Source organism: Balaenoptera ricei, chromosome 20 (assembly GCF_028023285.1).
Source record: "Balaenoptera ricei isolate mBalRic1 chromosome 20, mBalRic1.hap2, whole genome shotgun sequence".
Classification (NCBI taxonomy): Eukaryota; Metazoa; Chordata; class Mammalia; order Artiodactyla; family Balaenopteridae; genus Balaenoptera; species Balaenoptera ricei.
The window spans coordinates 3,323,982-3,343,834 of NC_082658.1; the positions used below are offsets into that span (position 1 = coordinate 3,323,982).

The 19,853-nt window shown below is 39.0% G+C and overlaps 1 long non-coding RNA gene across 1 annotated transcript in view; it reads right to left on the reverse strand.

The window, feature by feature from the left end:
• Positions 1 to 4,249: 4,249 nt before the first annotated feature.
• LOC132354806 (uncharacterized) overlaps positions 4,250 to 19,853 on the reverse strand; it is a 28,212-nt gene continuing 12,608 nt past the window's right edge. Inside the window, exons 2-3 of the long non-coding RNA XR_009499418.1 lie at positions 10,261 to 10,411; positions 4,250 to 4,911 (exon numbers count right to left, since the gene is read on the reverse strand). This is a non-coding gene — a long non-coding RNA (uncharacterized LOC132354806). The remainder of the gene's footprint in view (positions 4,912 to 10,260; positions 10,412 to 19,853) is intronic.

Here is a 19,853-nt window from a genome sequence, read left to right on the forward strand (position 1 = left end):
AGTGGTTGTCAACCACTGATAGTCACAGACACTCACATACCCAATAATATCAGCAGTTCACTAATAGAAATCCACACATAAATCCACTAGAAATCCATTAGCCAAAGACTAAGGAATTCTGTTTGAATCCAACGCCCTGGCTTTACAAATGAGTAAGATAAATCCCAGAGAAATGAAATAACATGACCAAGGACATACAACTAAATGAGGTATCTGACTCCTAAATCTTCAGACTCTCCAGAACACAGTGCTACTTTGTAACCAGGTTGTTATAGATTTAGAATGAAATCTGGGGTTCTTTTAAGCCAAATGAGAATTCTACTTCTCATACATCTATGGTATAGTTTTTTTCTTATCAACATATTATTTGAAGATATAATAGCTGAAAACTTCCCAATTTGGCAAAAGAATAAGTCAGCAGTTTCAAGAAATTGAGTGACTCTCCGAAAGAATAAATTTAAAGAAACGCATACCCAGAGCCATCATAATCCAGCTGCTGAAAACTAAAGGCTAAAACAAAATACTGAAAGAATCCAGAGCAAAACAATGCATTGTCAATAGGGAATAATGATTACATTCTTGCAGATTTCTCATCAGATACCATAAAGATCAAAAAGAAATAGCATCACATTTTTTAAATGCTGAAAGAAAATAATTGTCAACCAGGAATCCATATTTAGTAAAAATATTCTTCAATGGTGAAGGTGAAACAAATACATTCTCAGGTGAAGGATAACTAACAGATTTTTTTGCCAACAGATCTGAAATAAAATAATTGCTAAATTAAATTTTTTAGACAGAAGGGAAATGATACCAGACAGAAATTTGAAACATGGAGAACCAAGAAAGAGCAAAAGAAATAGCAAATATTTAGGTAGAAATAATGAACGACTTCTTTCTTCTTGAATTCTTTAAACCAGTTGAAAGCAAAATTGTAACACTACCTGATGGGGTTTTTCAAGTATGGGGAGGGTTAATATATGACAACTATAGCACAAAGGGTGGAGGATAAAAAGAACTTAGTAAAGAAAATAGTAAAGTTTCTATTTTCAATGTGAAGTGGCAAAATTTTGATTATAAGTAGACTGACAAAAGTTAAGTATGTATATTGTAATTCCCAAGAATAATCACTAAAATAACTCTACAAAAAGGCATAATCAAAATCTCAATAGATGCATTAAAAAGGAATACAAAACAAGGGGATGGTTCAAATAAGCTAATAGAAAATAAGAAAAAGCAAACAAGAGGAGATAAGGAAACAGAGGGAAAAAACAAACAAGCAAAAATTTAAATGGTAGACCTAATTCTGAGGATATCAACAATTGCATTGAATATAAATGTCTAAATACACCAATTAAAAGACAGAAATTGTCAGAATGAGTTTTAAATGTGACTCAACTCTGTGCTGTCCATAAAAAAAATTACTTCGTCAATAAAATGTTATTATGATCATATTATCAAACCCATGTTACACGAGGCCTCGTAATGAATTCTCCTTATCTCTTCCTCCCATACATATTCTCCTTGCTCCACATTCTACTTCCTCAAGTATTACTTTCGTTATACAGTTTCTGTTGCCTATCATAGGGCCGGGCACAAAATAAGTTCTCAGTATATTCCTATTAACGTAAAATTTAATCTCCCCAAATTTCATTGACTACAAAGTGCCTGCAGGGTATTTGCTAATTTTCTTAAATCAAAATGGCTTATTTCAGGAAGAACTCTGAGTCAGAACAGCTTCATAAAACCATCTCATACTTTTCCATAATGGTCTATCCTACTCTGAAAACTTAAAAATGAAATTATATCGTAACTAATAAATATAATAAAATACAAATTATGCATATCATATTGTACATTTTAATAAAATAGACTAATGCATTTTCGATGATTTTTGTCAAGAATGTCTAACAAAAGACATATTTGATTAAGATCACTCATTAAGTAATAAATGAACTAAAACTGATCAATCCTTCACACGTATCTTGCTTCTTTTTGAGGTTTTTCCTACAGTAACAACATCAGTTTCATCTGACATTGCTGACCATTTTCTATGTAAAAGACATATGCTACATTCCTTTTTTCATTTCCTCATTGAATGTAGAAATCTACAGGGTCAGTGTGGAGGGATAGAAAATGGATAGACTTTCAAATCTGAAGACCTGAGTTTGAGGCTTGAAGACTTAATTTACAAATCTCTTAAATTCTTTGAGTCTTTGCCTCCTGACCTGAAAAACGGCAATGATACTACAGCACCCACTTACATCCCAAGGTTATTCTAAAGATCAGACTGCACTTGTCTAGCACTTCAAAGTCTTTAAGGAATTTCACTATCTACTTCTGGTTTAATGCTGTTTCTACTATATCAAGTAGCCATCTTTAAAAAATTATTTATTTATTTATTTTTGGCTGTGTTGGGTCTTCGTTGCTGCACGCGGGCTTTCTCTAGTTGTGGCGAGCAGGGGCTACTCTTCGTCGCGGTGCGCGGGCTTCTCATTGCGGTGGCTTCTCTTGTTGCGGAGCACGGGCTCTAGGCGCGTGGGCTTCAGTAGTTGTGGCACGTGGGCTTCTGTAGCTGTGGCGTGCGGGCTTAGTTGCTCCGCGGCATGTGGGATCTTCCCGGACCAGAGCTGGAACCCGTGTCCCCTGCACTGGCAGGTGGATTCTTAACCACTGCGCCACCAGGGAATTCCCTCGAGTAGCCATCTTTAAAGGGCTCTTAGGTAATGTGATTTAACTCTATCCATGTAGGTACCAAAACAATGGTTGTTTTACACCCCAATTATTCTTATTTTCATCAATATAATCTCTTCAAAGAAAACTGTCCCCTAGATCTTCTGTGAAATGCTTCCTTACACCCATGGAGAAGTCCGTATATAGGCCCCATGCCAGGATAAACAACAGAAAGTCAAGGGAAAGCCTGTGGGTTAACATGACAAGTCACTTGCACAAATAAATCATGCAACAGAAGAAATGAAGCCACATCTACATGGCGTCTAACTTGAGTTCCAGAAAGAGTCATTTTGCCTGAAAAGGGCACCATCACTAGAAGGCTGACTCCTTGTATTAGTTTGCCAGTATTGCCACAACAAATCACTACAGACTGGGTGGTTTAAAGCATAGAAATTCACTTCGTCACAATTCTGGAGGCTAGAGGTCTGAGATCAAGGTGTCAGCAGGGTTGGTTTCTTCTGAGGTTTGTCTTCTTGGCTTGCAGATCCTTTGGTCTGTGGTTTCTATGTCCTAATCCCTTCTTCTTACAAGGACACCAGTCATATTGGAATACCACCCGCCCCCCTGCAATGATCATATTGAACTTTAGTTACGTCTTTAAAGACCCTACAACCAAGTACAGTCACATTCAGAGGTACTGAGGGTTAGGACTTGAGCATTATGGACTTGGGGGATGGGGGACACAATTCAGCCAATAACAGCCACCCCTAATGGCGCCTTACCCAATTTTCATGGGTTAATAACTTTAAATTCCTTTTCCACCAACATTAGGAGGTTCTTGACTCACTCACTCAACATGTGCTATTGAACACGAGCTAATACGCTGGATTATAAATACGGCTCAAGTTGTGCTGATGCAAAGCAAAGACATGTGCAGCTGGACAGTCATCTCAGGAAACCAGAGTGAACAGGAGATGCTCCTTTCAAAATGTATCAGTTTGAAAACAAGTGGAAATTATGTTTGATGAGAACTTGGAGCAAACTCTCTCTGTGCTGAACTGGATTCTATTCTTGGCAACGTCCAGAGAGAGGCAGTTGCTGGAGAAATTATTGGGACTTTGACCCAGCAAGCATTCATGTCAATTACACTCAATGGGATTGAAACCGCATCTGAAGTCTGTCCGCAGAGGGTGAACCGCAGTGCAGAGGCCAGGCACAGTGACCCTGGTCACAGCGCCTTCCACTTAAAAGCATCAGTGCCTCCCAACACCTTGCTCTGCTATTTACAGTTACCAAAGAGGAGTTTGCTTACTTTCACAGATCGTCCTGTTGGGTTCCCCTGTTCTGCCTAGTTACTGACATTTTATTGGGGAAAAAAAAAAAAAACAACCCCAGTTTCCAGAGCTTCCTCTCTCAGGCCATTCCAAGTAACAATTTCTATCATTTTGCAGTTTCCAAACAGCAGCAGATCAGAGAGCTTTTTTCCTATACCCTGAGGAACAGAACAAGTCACACTGTGTCTCATTAACATATATATATATATTTTTCTTAATTTCAAAGAAGAAATGGAGGAAAAGAGAAGGTTCAGGCTTTAGGCGATGCAAAAATCATTCAGCACAGCAAATAAATCAGCTTGAATTCTAATAAACAAACCTCTTTTTGGCTGCAACTAAACAAGTTTGCAAACTGATGGTCGTGTCTCTGAATTTGGTGAGGAATTGCATAACACAGCAGGTAGGCCAAAAAAGCACCAATAAATCAATCTTTACGAAACATAAAGTGAGACTTGGCAAAGCTGAAGAAGAAAAGGAAGAAGCCGAAACGTGCACATGAAATTTCCACATTAAAAACTCATCGCTCTTGCCTGGGTCCTGATGCAATTTGAAAGGAAACAGACAATTCTATAATTTTAGCAAAAATATTTATGGTACGGTATACAAGTTCACCCAAACATTCTCTCCCAAGTTCTTTCAAAAATCGGCCTTCCCCAGCAAAGGGGCTGCTAAAAGACATTTATTTTTAGTACATTTCAGAACATTCTGGATTCTAATCATAATAAAACACAAGTACGTCTATCCTTCCCACCTCCATCAAAGAGCTTTTTGACCAGATGCCCTTGGTTCCCTCCTCCTTTATACCACACTTCAGAGGGGAGCACATGTCTTAGAATCAAGGTCCTTGGAATCAAGGTCAGTTGGTCAACATTTCAAAGACAAGGTCAAACATCAGGTTGCAGCTCTAGGGGAAAAAAATAAAGAATTTAAATCAAAAACGCTGGTTTTAAATTCTGGCCCTGAGCAAACCTCTGTAAGCTCTAGGTTTTAAGGATGCAATATGTGGGGGAAAATGTATATGAGTTTGTATGAAGAATTTATAAAAGCAATATAAAAGTAAATTATCTTTACATCTTACTGCATTATTGTAAGGGTTGGATCAAAGGGGGAAAGGTGAGCAGAAAAATCTTTTATTTGTTCATTCATTTACACACTCAGCAGATATTTATTGAGAGTCTATATTTATTGAGAGTCAGGTTTGCAACAATCAAACTGAAGTCTCGGGGGCTTCCCTGGTGGCGCAGTGGTTGAGAATCTGCCTGCCAATGCAGGGGACACGGGTTCGAGCCCTGGTCTGGGAAGATCCCACATGCCGCGGAGCAACTGGGCCCGTGAGCCACAACTACTGAGCCTGCGCGTCTGGAGCCTGTGCTCCTCAACAAGAGAGGCCGCGATAGTGAGAGGCCCGCACACCGCGATGAAGACTGGCCCCCGCTTGCCACAACTAGAGAAAGCCCTCGCACAGAAACGAAGACCCAACACAGCCATAAAAAAAAAAAAAAAAAAACCCAAAAAAACCCCCCAAAAAACTGAAGTCTCCGACCTCAAGGAATTCAGGCTCTAGTGAGGGAACAAGATGTGCCAGCTGGTGCTGGCCAGTGAGCATGAAAGCTGGGATAGAAGGATGCACGATGGGGTAATGAGAGAATGAAAGAACAGAATTAGTCAGCCAGGGAAAAGTTAAAACTATAAAAAAAAGTATTTTAATTTTAATTATTAAAAATTTAAAAAAAGATTTTAATCAAACAAAGGAGAACAAAAAATGAATAGTTCTTGGGACTTCCCTGGCGGTCCAGTGGTTGAGACTTCACCTTCCAATGCAGGGGGTGCGGGTTCGATCCCTGGTCGGGGAACTGAGATCCCACTTGCCTCAGGGCCAAAAAACCAAAACATAAAACAGAAGCAATACTGAAGCAATTTCAATAAAGGCTTTAAAAATGGTCCACATCAAAAAAAAAAAAATCTTAAGAAAATAAATAAAATAAAAATGAATAGTTCTCTTTGGACCTTCTCTTACAAGTCTCACATTTGTGTACCCATCATTGAGGACATCCCTGGTTAATCCACAGAAACAAAACAGGATAATTTTATGTCGTGTCTAGTTTCTAAGCTTGCCCCCCAATTATCCCCTTTCTTGGTACTTGCACCCCCAGGGTCCTCCTTTCCCCTTGAATGTGAGTGAAAATTTTGACTGCTTCTAATTAGACATGGAAAAGGTGATGGGTTATGACTTCCATAATTACGTTTTACGAGATAATAAGCTGTCTTGCTGGAAGATGCTCCCCGTGGCAGGCTTTGATAAAGCAAAGTGCTGTGTTGTGAGCTGCTCTACAGAAAGGCCCACACGACATGGAAGGGATTGCAGCCTCTGGTCAATAGCCTGTGAGAAACTGAGGCTCCAAATCAGGAGGCTGGGATTAACAGACACACAGGACTCTATATAAAATAGACAGCCAACAAGGACCTGCTGTAGAGCACAGGAAACTCTACTCAATATTTTCTAATAACCTATAAGGGCAAAGAATCTGCAAAAGGAGGTATATATACATTATATAGATATATAACTGAATCACTTTTCTGTACACCTGAAACTAACACAACATGGTAAATCAACTATACTCCAATAAAAAAATAAAATTAAATTAAATAAAGAGTTAAAGATGACAGGGAAAAAAAGAGAAACTGAGGCTCCAAGTTCCAACAGGCCACAAAATAACCTAATTCTGCAGCAGCCATGTGTGCGTGGAAGTGGATCTTTCCCCAGCTGAACCTTTTGTTTACACTACAGCCTCAGTCAACACTTGGATGGCAGCCTTTTGCGAGCCTGAAGCAGAGGATGCAGCTAAGCTATGCATGAACTCCCGTCACGGAAACAGTGACATCGTAAATACATGTTGTTTTAAGTTGCTAAGTTTGCGATAATTTATTATGTGACCCGAGATAAATAATACCGTATATAATATGAAAAAAAGGGAATTTAAATACATAGATTCTCTCCTGTGTGGACATTATTCAATTTACTAAAAAAAAAAGAAAAAAAAAAGATTTTAAGTGCAACTCTTTTAAGTGCAACTCTTTCAGGGAAATGCATATCCCATAAGGAGATACACATGTTCCTACCCATAGTGTCCTCAAATGAAGAAGACATAATTCAAATTTTCAGAGCAAGCACATTCTGACCTCAGAGTGTACATATTACCCCCTCTCTAGCTGACTCCCAGGCGTCTACAGATGGTAAAATATGTCTCTCAACGACCTATATCTCCTTTGTCACAATACATTTCTGCAGGCAAAGCTCAGCTTTTCCCCAGAGAGCCCTGCGGCTGAAGCAAGTTGCGACTTTAAATTCCATGAATCCTACAGGTTCTTAACTCCCTTGTTTTTGAGAGATATAAAGCTCAGAGGGTTAAATAAAGGTGAAACTCTAAACTAGTGACTGGCAAACCTGTTCTGTAAAAGGCAAGACAGTAAATATTTTAGGCTTTGTAGGCCATGGGGTCTCCTCTGTTGTTGCAGAAAAGAAGCCCTAGACACGATCCATAAATACATGAACAGGACTGTGTTCCCATAAATTTTAGTCATGTACACTGATGTTTGAATTTTACATAATCTTCACATATTAAGCAATGTCAGTCTTTTGATTTTAAAACATCATTTAAAAGTGTAAACACATTCTTTGCTTATGAGACAAAGAAAAACAGCAGGTGGACCGGATTTGGCCTGACCCCTGCTCAAAACCATTAATTCCCAGGTGTGCTGTGTAGCAATCCCAGTGACTTCTAATGATCCTAATATTTTCCAAATTCAATTCATGTAATTCACATTTATTAACAAATTACCATGGAAGGTATAAGAGGTGCTGGGAGTTTCAAGAAGGAGGTAAGGGAAGAAAGAGTCGGGGGGGATCTGGGCCGTGGGTGGCATCCTATATGAAACAAACACTCGTGGGGCATTGCACTCGAAAAAGGAATGAACTTGATGCTTTACGTTGTCCTGGAAATTGAAGGGAAACATTAGGTTCTATGTAAAATCTAGGGACTGGTTTGCCAGGGTAGGGACTGACTGATTTCCATTTCATGATGTTAGCTCTCAGTGGTACAGAGAGTTCTCGTAACTCCCCTAAGGGTTACCGCGGGCTTTGGGAATAAAGTGATGCACGCATATGAGCAGATCACACAGGCGAGCTGTACTCCTTGTGCCCAAGAATTTGGGTTCTCGGCCACGCTCTGCTCCCAGCATGTTCCGTCCTGGAGGCCAGTTAATCAGACTCATCAGGAGACAAGTGTAGGCACAGCATTGAACGGGCAGTGTTGTTCTAAGGCTCTCGAAAGGGTGCCTCTGCCTTTTAGAAAGGTGAAACTTGTTCTAAAATGCATGAAAAGACCTGTTCGACTTGGAAAGAATATCACCAGCTCCTGAGCAAACATTTCCTTTATGATGTAGATGCTTTCATGTCTCTTTCAAAGTCTTAGGTCACTCCTTTAGCTTTAGGCTTTGTCTTACATAAGAAAAGGGAAATGGCGGGAGGGAGGGAGGGAGAAGGACGAGGTAGCTCTTCATAAAGGACCTTGAGCAAAGGATCCCTCTGGTCCTAAGGTTCCCTCCAGTTGCAAGAGTGGAGCTGCTTCCCTTTCGCTACTAGAATAACTCACCCCCAGTGCTCTCTATCCATTTTTAACATGCCTAAGCCCTCAGTGAGTGCTTTCTGAGTGTTCCTGACTACAGATGTTCCTTGTCCTTTTCTGAAGAATCATCTATATTGTCTTCTACTCTGGGCGCCCATCCAATATGAAGCTCAGATCTTGAATTCCCCTCCCAAAGAGCGAAAGATTTAAAAAAGCTGTCAAACAGACCCAGAAGACAGTGTCTGAGAGCATGTCATAAGTTTGTCTTATAGCAATTATGATGAAGTGAAACAGTAGCAATGTTTTATTTTTCAATGATAAGGGGAAAAATAAAAAAGCATTATGGGAGAAAAATAAGCTACAAGGGTGCAAGAACTCTTGAGACCATCATTTCACGTCTTTGATTCTGTGCAGACCTGTGCTCAGAAAAAAAATCTCCTGAAAGATAGTGAGTGAGTTTAAAAAAGCCCAGACTCTCAGTGGGAAACAAATAAAATCAGGAAGCCATTCCTAAGGCTTATTTTGAATTTCTTCCACTGTCATTTTTAACGGGGAATGTACGTTGAGATATTAGCAATGACACTTAGCTTCAAATGGGAAGAACCTTTGTCCTTCCTGAGCTGAATATTGCATGTGGCATACTCTCTACAGAAATTATTTTTGTCCTTCATCTACGAGAGCTAAAGTTCTGGCTTAGAAGCAGGATACTGGATAAAATTACAGATTCTTAAATAGACCTGGAAGGAACTTGAGAGCTTAACTGGAGGATCACTAATCTTGGAAACAACAATCTAGAATGTCCTGGTGACTTGAAGCAGTTTGCTCAGCTAGCTAGTGGATGTGCTAATTGGATCAAACAGTATTGGTGTCGGGTGTTTTCTCTTTTTTTTCCGATTTCAAAAATAGATCAGTTAGGTTCCCTTTATTCAACATCGATGGGCCTTTATACACAGACAAGAGACTCTTGTTGTAGGAATGAAAAAAAAGACAGGATTAATGCTGCATCCCTTTTTCCATTGACCCAGGCAAGAGATGTATCCGAGTTCAGAGGGAATGGGATGTCCTTGTCTCGCCTCTTTAAGCAGATGGGGTAGGCTGGTAGTGAGGAAGGAGGGTAGACAATTTTCTCCAAGACCACGGGTCCCCTACAAACTGGATCGTGATTTGCCTTGTTAACAGAGGGATAGTGATTCCCAGGGCAGGTCTCTGTAGGTGCAACACCCATGGCAAGAAACAGGTGTGGGTCTTATCATTTTGGGCTGCTCCAGGAAGACAGGGTCATATGACAGGTGTAGACCTAGCACCTACGGAGAGAGGTAGGGGATCCCATCTGGGCTTCTGAGGACCAGGTGGGCCACACATACTTAAAAAACTCAGCCAAATATAACATTTTGTTAAAGATAACATTCACACACCACTTCAAACTTAACATTGTCCTGCAAATTAAACTGTTTTGTTATAGTGTATTTGCAAGCACCGTTTTATACTTACATTCTGTAAATTGTAACTAATTTTAAAGACTGTTGAACAAAGAAAGGGATTCTCCTAGCAAATAGGCAGATGGAAGAGAAAATGCCATAAATCAGAAACCCCTAACTTTAAATTAATGAAGACGGGCAATATCCTACCTTGACTCCCAGGTAAGTGGTCTTTCTGGGACACCAGGAGTTAAGTTGCCATCTGACCAACTGTGTAGGTTAAAGCTTTACCTTCATTCTCGGTCTTCATTTATTCATTCTCTCTTATTCCATAGGACTTGAGAAGCTTACCACATTATGCCTAACAAAGAAAGACAATAAATATTAGGGTGATCCAGGTCAAAAAATAAAGTATGAAGATAAGGCCAAGGGTAGTATTAACTCACATGAAAATGAACACCAAACCATTTTATATTAATGCTAGACATGGATCATAGATTTGATTCTAAATTTTCTAGTAGCTTGTGGATAATCAACATATAATGACTGTATGAACGTGAGTGTGTGTGATTCCGTGTGTGTGTGTGATTGTATGTGAGCGTGTGTGTGTGAGCATGTGTGCGTGTGCACATGCGTGAATGCATATGTGTGGATACACGTGTGAGTACATATAAGTGTGTGTGTGTGTGTGTGTGCCAAAGAAACATGTCTTTTCTTGCTACTGATAACTAAGGCATATGGTAACTGGTAGTCTGTGAATGAGTTCACAAAAGATTTGCGATTTCAGTATTGCTCTATCTATACAGATTTCTCAACGAAAAGAAAGCTTGCCCATGCTATACAAAACAATAAATGATTTAAAATTTAAAACTTCAATCGAAAATAATTTAAATTTTAAAATCTGAGATTTGTGTTACTTTTTTTGTGTTACTTTTATAGATCGTGATTTGCCTTATTGAAGTATGACTCGTTCTAGTCAAATGAATATGAACTTAACTCTTTGAGCTCATATTGGCCTGGGCTGGGTGGCCATGAGAAGGTATAACATAGAATTTTCAAAAGGAGACAAGGATATCTATTTCAGAATATAACATTTCTTACAGATCATCCCAATAACTGTTAAAACACAGTGGGTCATTTCGGCTACGAGGCAGCTGAAGGATTACAGAAATCAGGATCGCTATTCATTTTATCTAGGGCCTCAATTCCCTCATCTCAAAAATGGAAGAATTGGTATCTACATGACTTTTTAACTTGGCCTCTGAATTCTTTGCCTCTTTTTACTGAGAAGCTAAGTGGGCGATGATATTCTTTCTGTTGTTGTCACTGTTTTCAGGACAATAACAAGAGTACTAGATACTGTTATTGAGTATTTGCATTATGTCAGACTCTATGCCTCAAATAATTTTATCTCATCCTCACATTAACTCTGAAAAATAGTTCTATCATACTGTTCCAAAGGAAGAAATAGGTTCTATAACTTGCCAAGGTCACCCAAGTAGTATACAATTTGAATTCAAGGTTAAAATCAAGAACTAAAATAACTTGTAGTTTGTTAATTCCATATTCTTTTGAAGCAATTCTTGACCACGTACTGTCAACAGAAGGTTAGAAGGTGAATTGAATTAAAGAGTTCTGTGTGCATGTGACTGTGAGGGTGTTGAGGGATTATGGGTTAGATCTGATGTCACAGAAACGACCGGTCAGCTTAAGAAAGCAGAAGACGTGAATCACTTCAAAATGATAGTTTCTACCACACCGAGCAGAGACACAGAGAACCAAAACTTGGAAGTGCAAAGTTCCATGCCTTGTAAGAGGGGAAAGTATGCCGCGTCCTGGTGGAAGCAGAGCCGGCATTCAAATCTGTGTTTTATGTACTTCTGTCTTCATTTTGATAAAGTAGTTTAGTTCCTTTATTTCACTCTTCTTGTAAAAGGGAGTGGGGTAGAGATGGAAGCTGATGAGTGAGAGGTAATAAAAATTACCCATTATAAATGATATTTACAGCTGAAACTTAGAGCTGAAAATTATTGTAAGTAGTCATGTGGGCTCAGGAATGCGCTTGAAATTCGGAACCGTTGTTTTTCCCTGTATGAGAGACATAACAAGTTTGCCAAAAACCATAGTTTATATGCATTTGTTTCCACCGTTCTTTCCTAACCTCAACAAACATACATGGGCCCTAACCCTATGCTGTGTGTTTGCAGGAACGTACAAACACATAGCAATAGACTTTCTTGAAATCTCCAGAAGTCCTAGCTGCAAGATGGTTAGAGATGGTTAGAAATGTTTGCTCCGTCCCACCAACATGCCTTTCTCTTCCACAAGTTCTTTGGGAACATTTCTCTTTTATGAGTTACAAGAAAGATTCCTGGCCTTAGAGGAAAGACGGATGAACAGATTAACCCCTACAGCATTACACTGGCTGCTTCTGGTCAGGCCGCCAACTGAGACTAATCTTTCCTTCTCTTCCTCGTATCCCTATATGAGGGAGGTGGTTTAATGAGGAAAACCATCATCAGTGGAATATTTATTGAGAAATTCAGACGTCGGTGCTACTCTTCCCTTTCCCCTTAGTTCTGGATTAAAAGAAATAAAGATTGGGAAACCTGATTATGCAATATTTGGTATATATGGTGGGTTGCCCATCCATGGTTGCTGGCCTTGTTTCTGTTGCCTTTATCCATCAGCTTGAGTATTTACCATACATTTCAAATGACAATTGTCATAGTTCAAGATTTCAGTTAGTGGGTTCTTTTGGGCTTCATAGAGCACTCTGATATATGACTCCATTATCCTAAAGTTTAGGATTCCTCAGATTAGGATCAAAATGCTAACTCTTCTTTAGGCATGCTGATAGAAACAGAAAGAAGTCCAAAATGATGATGCAAAACCCTGTTTTTTTACAAAATAACTTCTCTGGCTTGAATTCAGCACCTGATGGAGATTCAGACTTATAAAACCCCCTACTAAGTAACAGAAGATAATGCTTACGGAGGTGAAGGGGACCTTGAGAGGGAACAGGATACAGCTTTTTGCCTGAATATCTAAGGTCAGGTGGTTACGAACAGGAAGTATATTCAAAATTATAATAACTGGTATGATACAGGCATCAACCAATCTGAATGGACGGTGGTAGTCTGAAGAAGGATTCCAGAGGATCCACGTTGTTCCAGATGCTACAACCATTTTTTGCTGGGGAACAGAGGTTGGCCAGGGATACAGCCAGGGTGACTGGGGTGTTGCAAGGTAGTCAGGGGACCCAGGATAATAGCTGCGTATGAAGCAATCTGGCTGAACTTCAATATTTTTACAAGGAATATGAGTCTTCCAGAGCAATCCATACTAATATTAGCCCTAGTGACACACACCCTCTTAGAATGAGACTTCTCTCCCTAAAGTATTTTTCATCTAACGCAAAGTTCTTCAGTACATTCATCTGAAATCTCCCTAGATTAACTAACCGTCCATTCTATGGTCCTCTCATAAGAACTCTTCACTGGTAAGAAAAGAGTAATTGCTTTTCATTTTTCTTCTCTTTTCTAAACAAAGTGCTGGAGCTAAGAAACCTTTGAGCTTTGGAGTAAGGCATATGTGTTGGGATCAGAGATACTCGTGCCCTGTGTGTCTGAGCGCACGATTTCACAAGTCAGAGCAAAACGTCTGAGTCCCTGGACAGTGTCTGCACACAGTGGGTGACCCACAAATGCATCGTGTCCCTCATTCATTTCATCTGTGTCACACCACAAGGATTGGTCCCCAGGTCTGATCTCCACTGTAATTCAACAAGCAAATTCTTCGAGGAACCGTGCTTAGAGAACTTCCTCTTCATTGCGACCACTGCACCTAGAAGAGGACCGCGTACCCAGTTAACAATAAACAGCCACTGAACCACTCTCCTTGGCTTTTATTCTTAGGATTTACTTTCTGCCCTTTTTATCAGTTTCTCCTTTTTGCTGGATACAGTCCAGATTCTCAACAGCCTTGCAGTTCTCGACAACCTTCCAGGGACACATGTGTGAAGAATAAAACTGTGTCACTGGAATCCATCTGAATATTTTAAAGAGTCTGATTTCCTCAGCTACTCTCTGTAAATCTTGTTCATCTAGGCTGACCGAGCCTTCATGTCCCTTTCTGATTTATGCTTCTTAGACATCTCAGATGTCACCACAGGAATCCACACACCCTCTCCCCATCCAAAAACAGCTGTAGACATGGAAGTTACCCAAGAACTCTCTTTAATTACTTTACTGATTCCTTATATAGTCATGCTGAGAGGCAGTGCAGGATAATGGTTAGAGGTACAGGCGCCAGGTCTCTGTATGGGTTCAAAGCTGTTCTTCCATTTACTAGTTTTATGACTTTTAGCAATGTAATTAATGCCCCAAGGCCCGTTTCCCCATATATAAAATAAGGCTAATAATAGCAGCTACCGTATAGGGTCATTTTAAAGGTCATTTAGTTAATGCATGTAAGGAACTTAAATAGTACCTGGTAAACAATTAGTACTCAACAAAAGCTAGCAGTGGTTATTGCATGTTACCACTCTCCCCTGTCCTTCAGTTTAAATTAATAATGCACACATTCTATAGTTAAAGTTGAATAGTCAGATTATCTTGCAATTTCTGACACAAAAAAAACATCCACAGGGCTAGCACAAGGATATTTACGGTGGCATTGTTAGTATTGGAGCAGATATTTCCACAACCTAAATGTCTATTAATTACTAGGGGGGATCGTAAAATAAACGTAAAAATAAAAATATATAGACTATATACCTACACTGGAGATTATCATACAACCATTTAAAATAATTCAATTTTTCTAAAATATGTTGTTAAGAATAGGAAAGCAAATTATAGAATAATATGTCACATAGGTAAAGATATTCAAAATACAAGCCATGTATAATACTTGTAAATAAATATATAGGAAGCAGTCTAGAAAGATCCACACAAACAAAGTAGTGATAACTTCTTTGGAAGGCAGGGGAGTGGGGCAGAATAAAATATTTTTGTGTGTTTTCTTTATTTCTGTATTTTTAAAATGTTAGGTAAATATATTTCTTGTATAATGAAACATCAAAATAAGAATAAGTGAAGTTAAAAACAGAAAGTTACTTTGAGCAATTTGGTTCAGTGGCATTGGAAACTATTGACTTTAAAAAAAAAAAAAAATGCTGAACTCTCTTTCTTTCCAGGATTGAGAGAAACATCATGAGAGAAAGTCAGTTCATTGACTGAGTCAACACAGCTAATGAGCTCAAGTAGTTTGAATCAAGGGCATCCTTTCTTAAGCATGTGCATATAAACAAGTCAATTACATGTTTTCAGATCAATACTAGGAGGACTAAGCTGGGCTTCCTCGTGTGCTTTTACAATCAAGCCCCTGTACTTTAAGGAATTAAAAAAAAAATCCAGAGTTAAATCAATCTAAGGAAATAATCTGTCACTTCTCTGTGACTATGGAAGAGACCTTACTCCTTTCTATGGTTATGGGGTTTTACTGTACTTAGATTCCATTCCTTTCTTTAGTATCTGGGACCTCATTTCTCAATGGGGAGCTTTTCCAAATTGAAAGCAAAAATATCACTGAGTTTTTTTGAGTTTGGGAAATGGTGATATTCTGACTTTACTGATTTTTTTCCTTCAATTTTATTTTTGGAAGGAGCTGTGAAAACATGCCCTGCTGTCGGTCACAAGCGCTTCTAAGGCCAACGAAGTGTTTATGAGCAAGGACTGGGTCTGTTGCACCAGCTGTATTGTCCTGCTCGCACTGAGAGATTGTAATCTATTTTGCGGGCAGGAACTCTGGCCTTTGTTGTGCTGAAAATTCTCATAAACTCAGACAAGGAAACGTGAGTAACAGCAATATGCAAGCATTCTCCAGTGAAAACACGAGGTTTCCTGGGATCTTGCTGAGGTCTGAGTGAAGCATTTCTCCACAGAGACAGGAGAGAGAAAGCATAGTAATCCCACCACCCCTTTCCCCATCCAAAGTCTGGTACTGCTTCGGTGGCAGTATTGTTCCCTAACTGGGGGGGCAGGCATGCTCGCGGTGTTAATTGCAGGATGGTGAGTTCTGTTGCTTGGTGTTGGGATTAGGGCTTGGCCACTGGTGGACCTTAAGCGTATCTTTTCTTCCCTGGGAGATGACTTGGAAGAGTATGAATATAATTTAAAAGCACAAAGATATTCTCAAATTCATAGAACCAACCGCCAGATTGGAAGAAATCAAAGCCTGCCAATTCTAAATACTGGGGGAAAATATAGAACAATGGAAACTCTCATTACACGACTAAAAGAGGGTGCAATTGGCACTATCATTAGAAATTAATTTCATTAGAAAGTTGAAAATGTGCACATCTTTCCTAGGTATACACCAAGAATATGAAACACATATACAAAGAAACATGCATTTGTCTGTTTCTACAATGTAATCCCATATAGATGTTAAAAGGATACACGTGATAACATGGAAAATAAACAAAATGCTAAACTGAAAAACAAAACACACACACATAGGTTCAAATCCCAGCTTTACCAGTTACCAGGTGTATAATTTGGGGGCAGTTTTTAATCTCTCTGAGTTTTAGTCATCTTACCTGTAAACTAGAATTAAGAGTAACTTCCTCAAAGATATTGTAAGACTTTAAAATAACATGTCTAAGCAAATATTATATGATATCACTTACACGTGGAACCTAAAAAACAGTACAAATGAACTTATTTACAAAACAGAAACAGACTCACAGACACAGAAAACCAACTTATGGCTACCAAAGGGGAAGGAGTTGGGGAGGGATACATTGGGAGTATGGGATTAACTGATATATACTACTGTTATATAACATAGAAAAACAACAAGCATTTACTGTATAGCACAGGGAACTATATTCAATCTCTTGTAATAAACTCTAATGGAAAAGAACCGAAAAAAAGAATATAGATACATACAAACACATACATATCTATATGTGTAACTGAATCAGTTTGCTCTACACCTGAAACTAACACAATATTGTAAATCAACTGTATGTCAATAAAAAAAGACCTAGCACATCTAAGAAGGACCTGGCATATGCAGAGACGGAGGGCTCTCATTTTTTCATTTGTAAACCAGTGACAGTGGAAGTGTGGCTAAATTAAGAATGTGGAAACAATGTGGTAACATTTTGATAAGGTAAGGCTACTATGCATGTGGAAAAACTAGGATGGCATTGAACACGGCAGTTGTGATATTACATTTCAGCACCCCACAGATCTCCTTATTCCATATCTGAGAGCCCATTAAAATGAAAGCAGTATAGCTGATTCACTTTGTTATAAAGCAGAAACTAACACACCATTGTAAAGCAATTATACTCCAATAAAGATGTTAAAAAATAAATAAAAGCAGATTGCTCTCATTGGAATATTTATTCCAATTTATTTACTGTGTGATCATTGCTTTTTTGCAAATGTTGCCGCTGATATATCTAAATCCATCTCCAAAGTAGACTGACCTCATCACCCAGCCTTTGATTTATCCCTTAAACCAAGTATTGAGTACTGATTGCAAACCAGGCATGTTATGAGGTACTGGGAAGGCAAAGCGAAAGAAGATATGTTATCTGATACCTAGCATAGTTCACAACCTAGTGCAGAGTTGAGAAATGGAGGGACAACCAGAGAGGCAAAAAGTAATAGGGCAGGTGCTCAAGAGGCAAAGAGCCCTGGGAAGAAAGAGTTAAAAGCAGCTGATTTATCACCTGATTCCCTGACCTGACTTGATTTACATCTATCATAAAAATCTTCGCTTGGGATACAGGAATTCTGCATACTCTTCTCACACTAGCTAGCTCGTCATATTCCCCACCTTTTGCCAATCCATTCCTCTTCCTTCAGTCTTTGCAAAAGATGTTAAAGACACCTGGCTTCATAATAACAGTAGCAGCAATCCCAGTAAATTATTTAATGATATGAACTTGACTCTTGTATCCATTCAAAACATATTCACCCTACTAGAACAAGGTCATGTCTCCAGTCTACACTCATCTCAATTTTCTATGATCATCAATAGCATCTAGGTAAAAAAAAAAAAAAAAAGAAAGAAAGAAAAAAGAAAAAACCAAACAAGCCAAAAAACAAAAAAAAGCCAAAACTTTTATTTTTTATTTTATTGTTCCCCAAATATTTCATATCTTTTCTTAATTTAATATTTTTAAATTTTAAAGTATTTGGAACTTTTATTATACGTTGCCTCCAGTTCACGTTTGCAAAAGGCTAGTTTCTTAGACGTATAAGAGCAGAGAGTAACATGTTTCTGCCACCAACCCTACTCCCACCCCAAATCCCACAATGCTACGCCCAAGGTAGATGTTATGTTGGAAAATACGCAACTGAATTTGCTTATTTTGTTGTCAGAGCTTACAGGGTTATTGAAACGGACTGAATGAAGCATCTTCCCTATTTGTCTCATTGAACAAAATATAATAGCAGGGAGAGTTTCTGCTAATATTCATGTTTAAAAAAATGAGCATTAATAAAATAAGTTTCGGGCTTCCCTGGTGGCGCAGTGGTTGATAATCTGCCTGCCAATGCAGGGGACACGGGTTCAAGCCCTGGCTGGGAAGATCCCACATGCCGCGGAGCAACTAAGCCCGTGAGCCACAACTACTGAGCCTGCGCGTCTGGAGCCTGTGCTCTGCAACAAGAGAGGCCGTGATAGTGAGAGGCCCGCGCACCGCGATGAAGAGTGGCCCCCACTTGCCACACTTGATAGAGAAAGCCCTCGCACAGAAACGAAGACCCAACACAGCAAAAATAAATAAATAAATTAATTAAAAAAAAAAAATAAAATAAGTTTCTTACTTCCTGAGCCCCTTCATACATCTCAACTAGCGATACTTTGAACTGCAAAAGAAAAAAGGAAGAAGAAAAAAAAAGATACTAAAGTTCCAGGTGAAATATATCCAGTGCACAGCAACTGATCTATGCTGGTTTTTAAAAGTTTTCTGTTTATTAACCCTCTTCATCTGTCTCCGCCAGCTTGTGGAGCTATTCTATCCTCATTCCTCACTGTCGTGTGGGAGAAGAGCCGACTGTATTGAGAATGAATCAGCTACTAAAATAAGTGGCAGGGTAACTGGGATATGTCATTTGACCTTCAAATTTATTTTCTCTTGTCCTTATTTCATCCCTCTTTCTCTGCAACCTCTGCCTCTCTCTTTTCAGTGTACATTTGCTAAACAAATAAGAAACACATGTGACACCGAAATGCCCTTAAACATATCCCTCTGAGATTTCTAGAAACACTCATTTGTGAAAAGCATGATAATTTATTCATTTTTGTTGTAGCATAAACACAATCTGTAACATAAACATGCTTTGTATTTTTCCCTCTCCATTTTCGGCAGAAGCTCTGTCTGTCACTGGTCTTGTCAGAATATTGCTTCAATTTCAATGAAGGTGGAGATTGGGGAACAATACAGAAGTTTTATTTAGTCTCTTTGTAATATGTTAAAATACACAAATTGTTTAAATTGGCCAAAGCAGGCAATACATGTTTTGAGGTGTGATTGCATCCTTTCGTGTAAGCCATTGGAAATCCTTTTGGTGAACAGGCAGCACAAAGATACTCAAAATCTTCCTTTGAAAACCTCTAAGGGTAGAGATGCTACGTATGTAGGTCTTGGCTTCAGGGTCTATTCACCCCTGTTGGAAAGATGATCCTGCCTGGAGTCATCAATCTTGGAGTGAGGAGACCAATCTGAGCTAGGGCTTTGCTGCTGCTCTATCATTTAGGGCTGAGGACAGCAGACA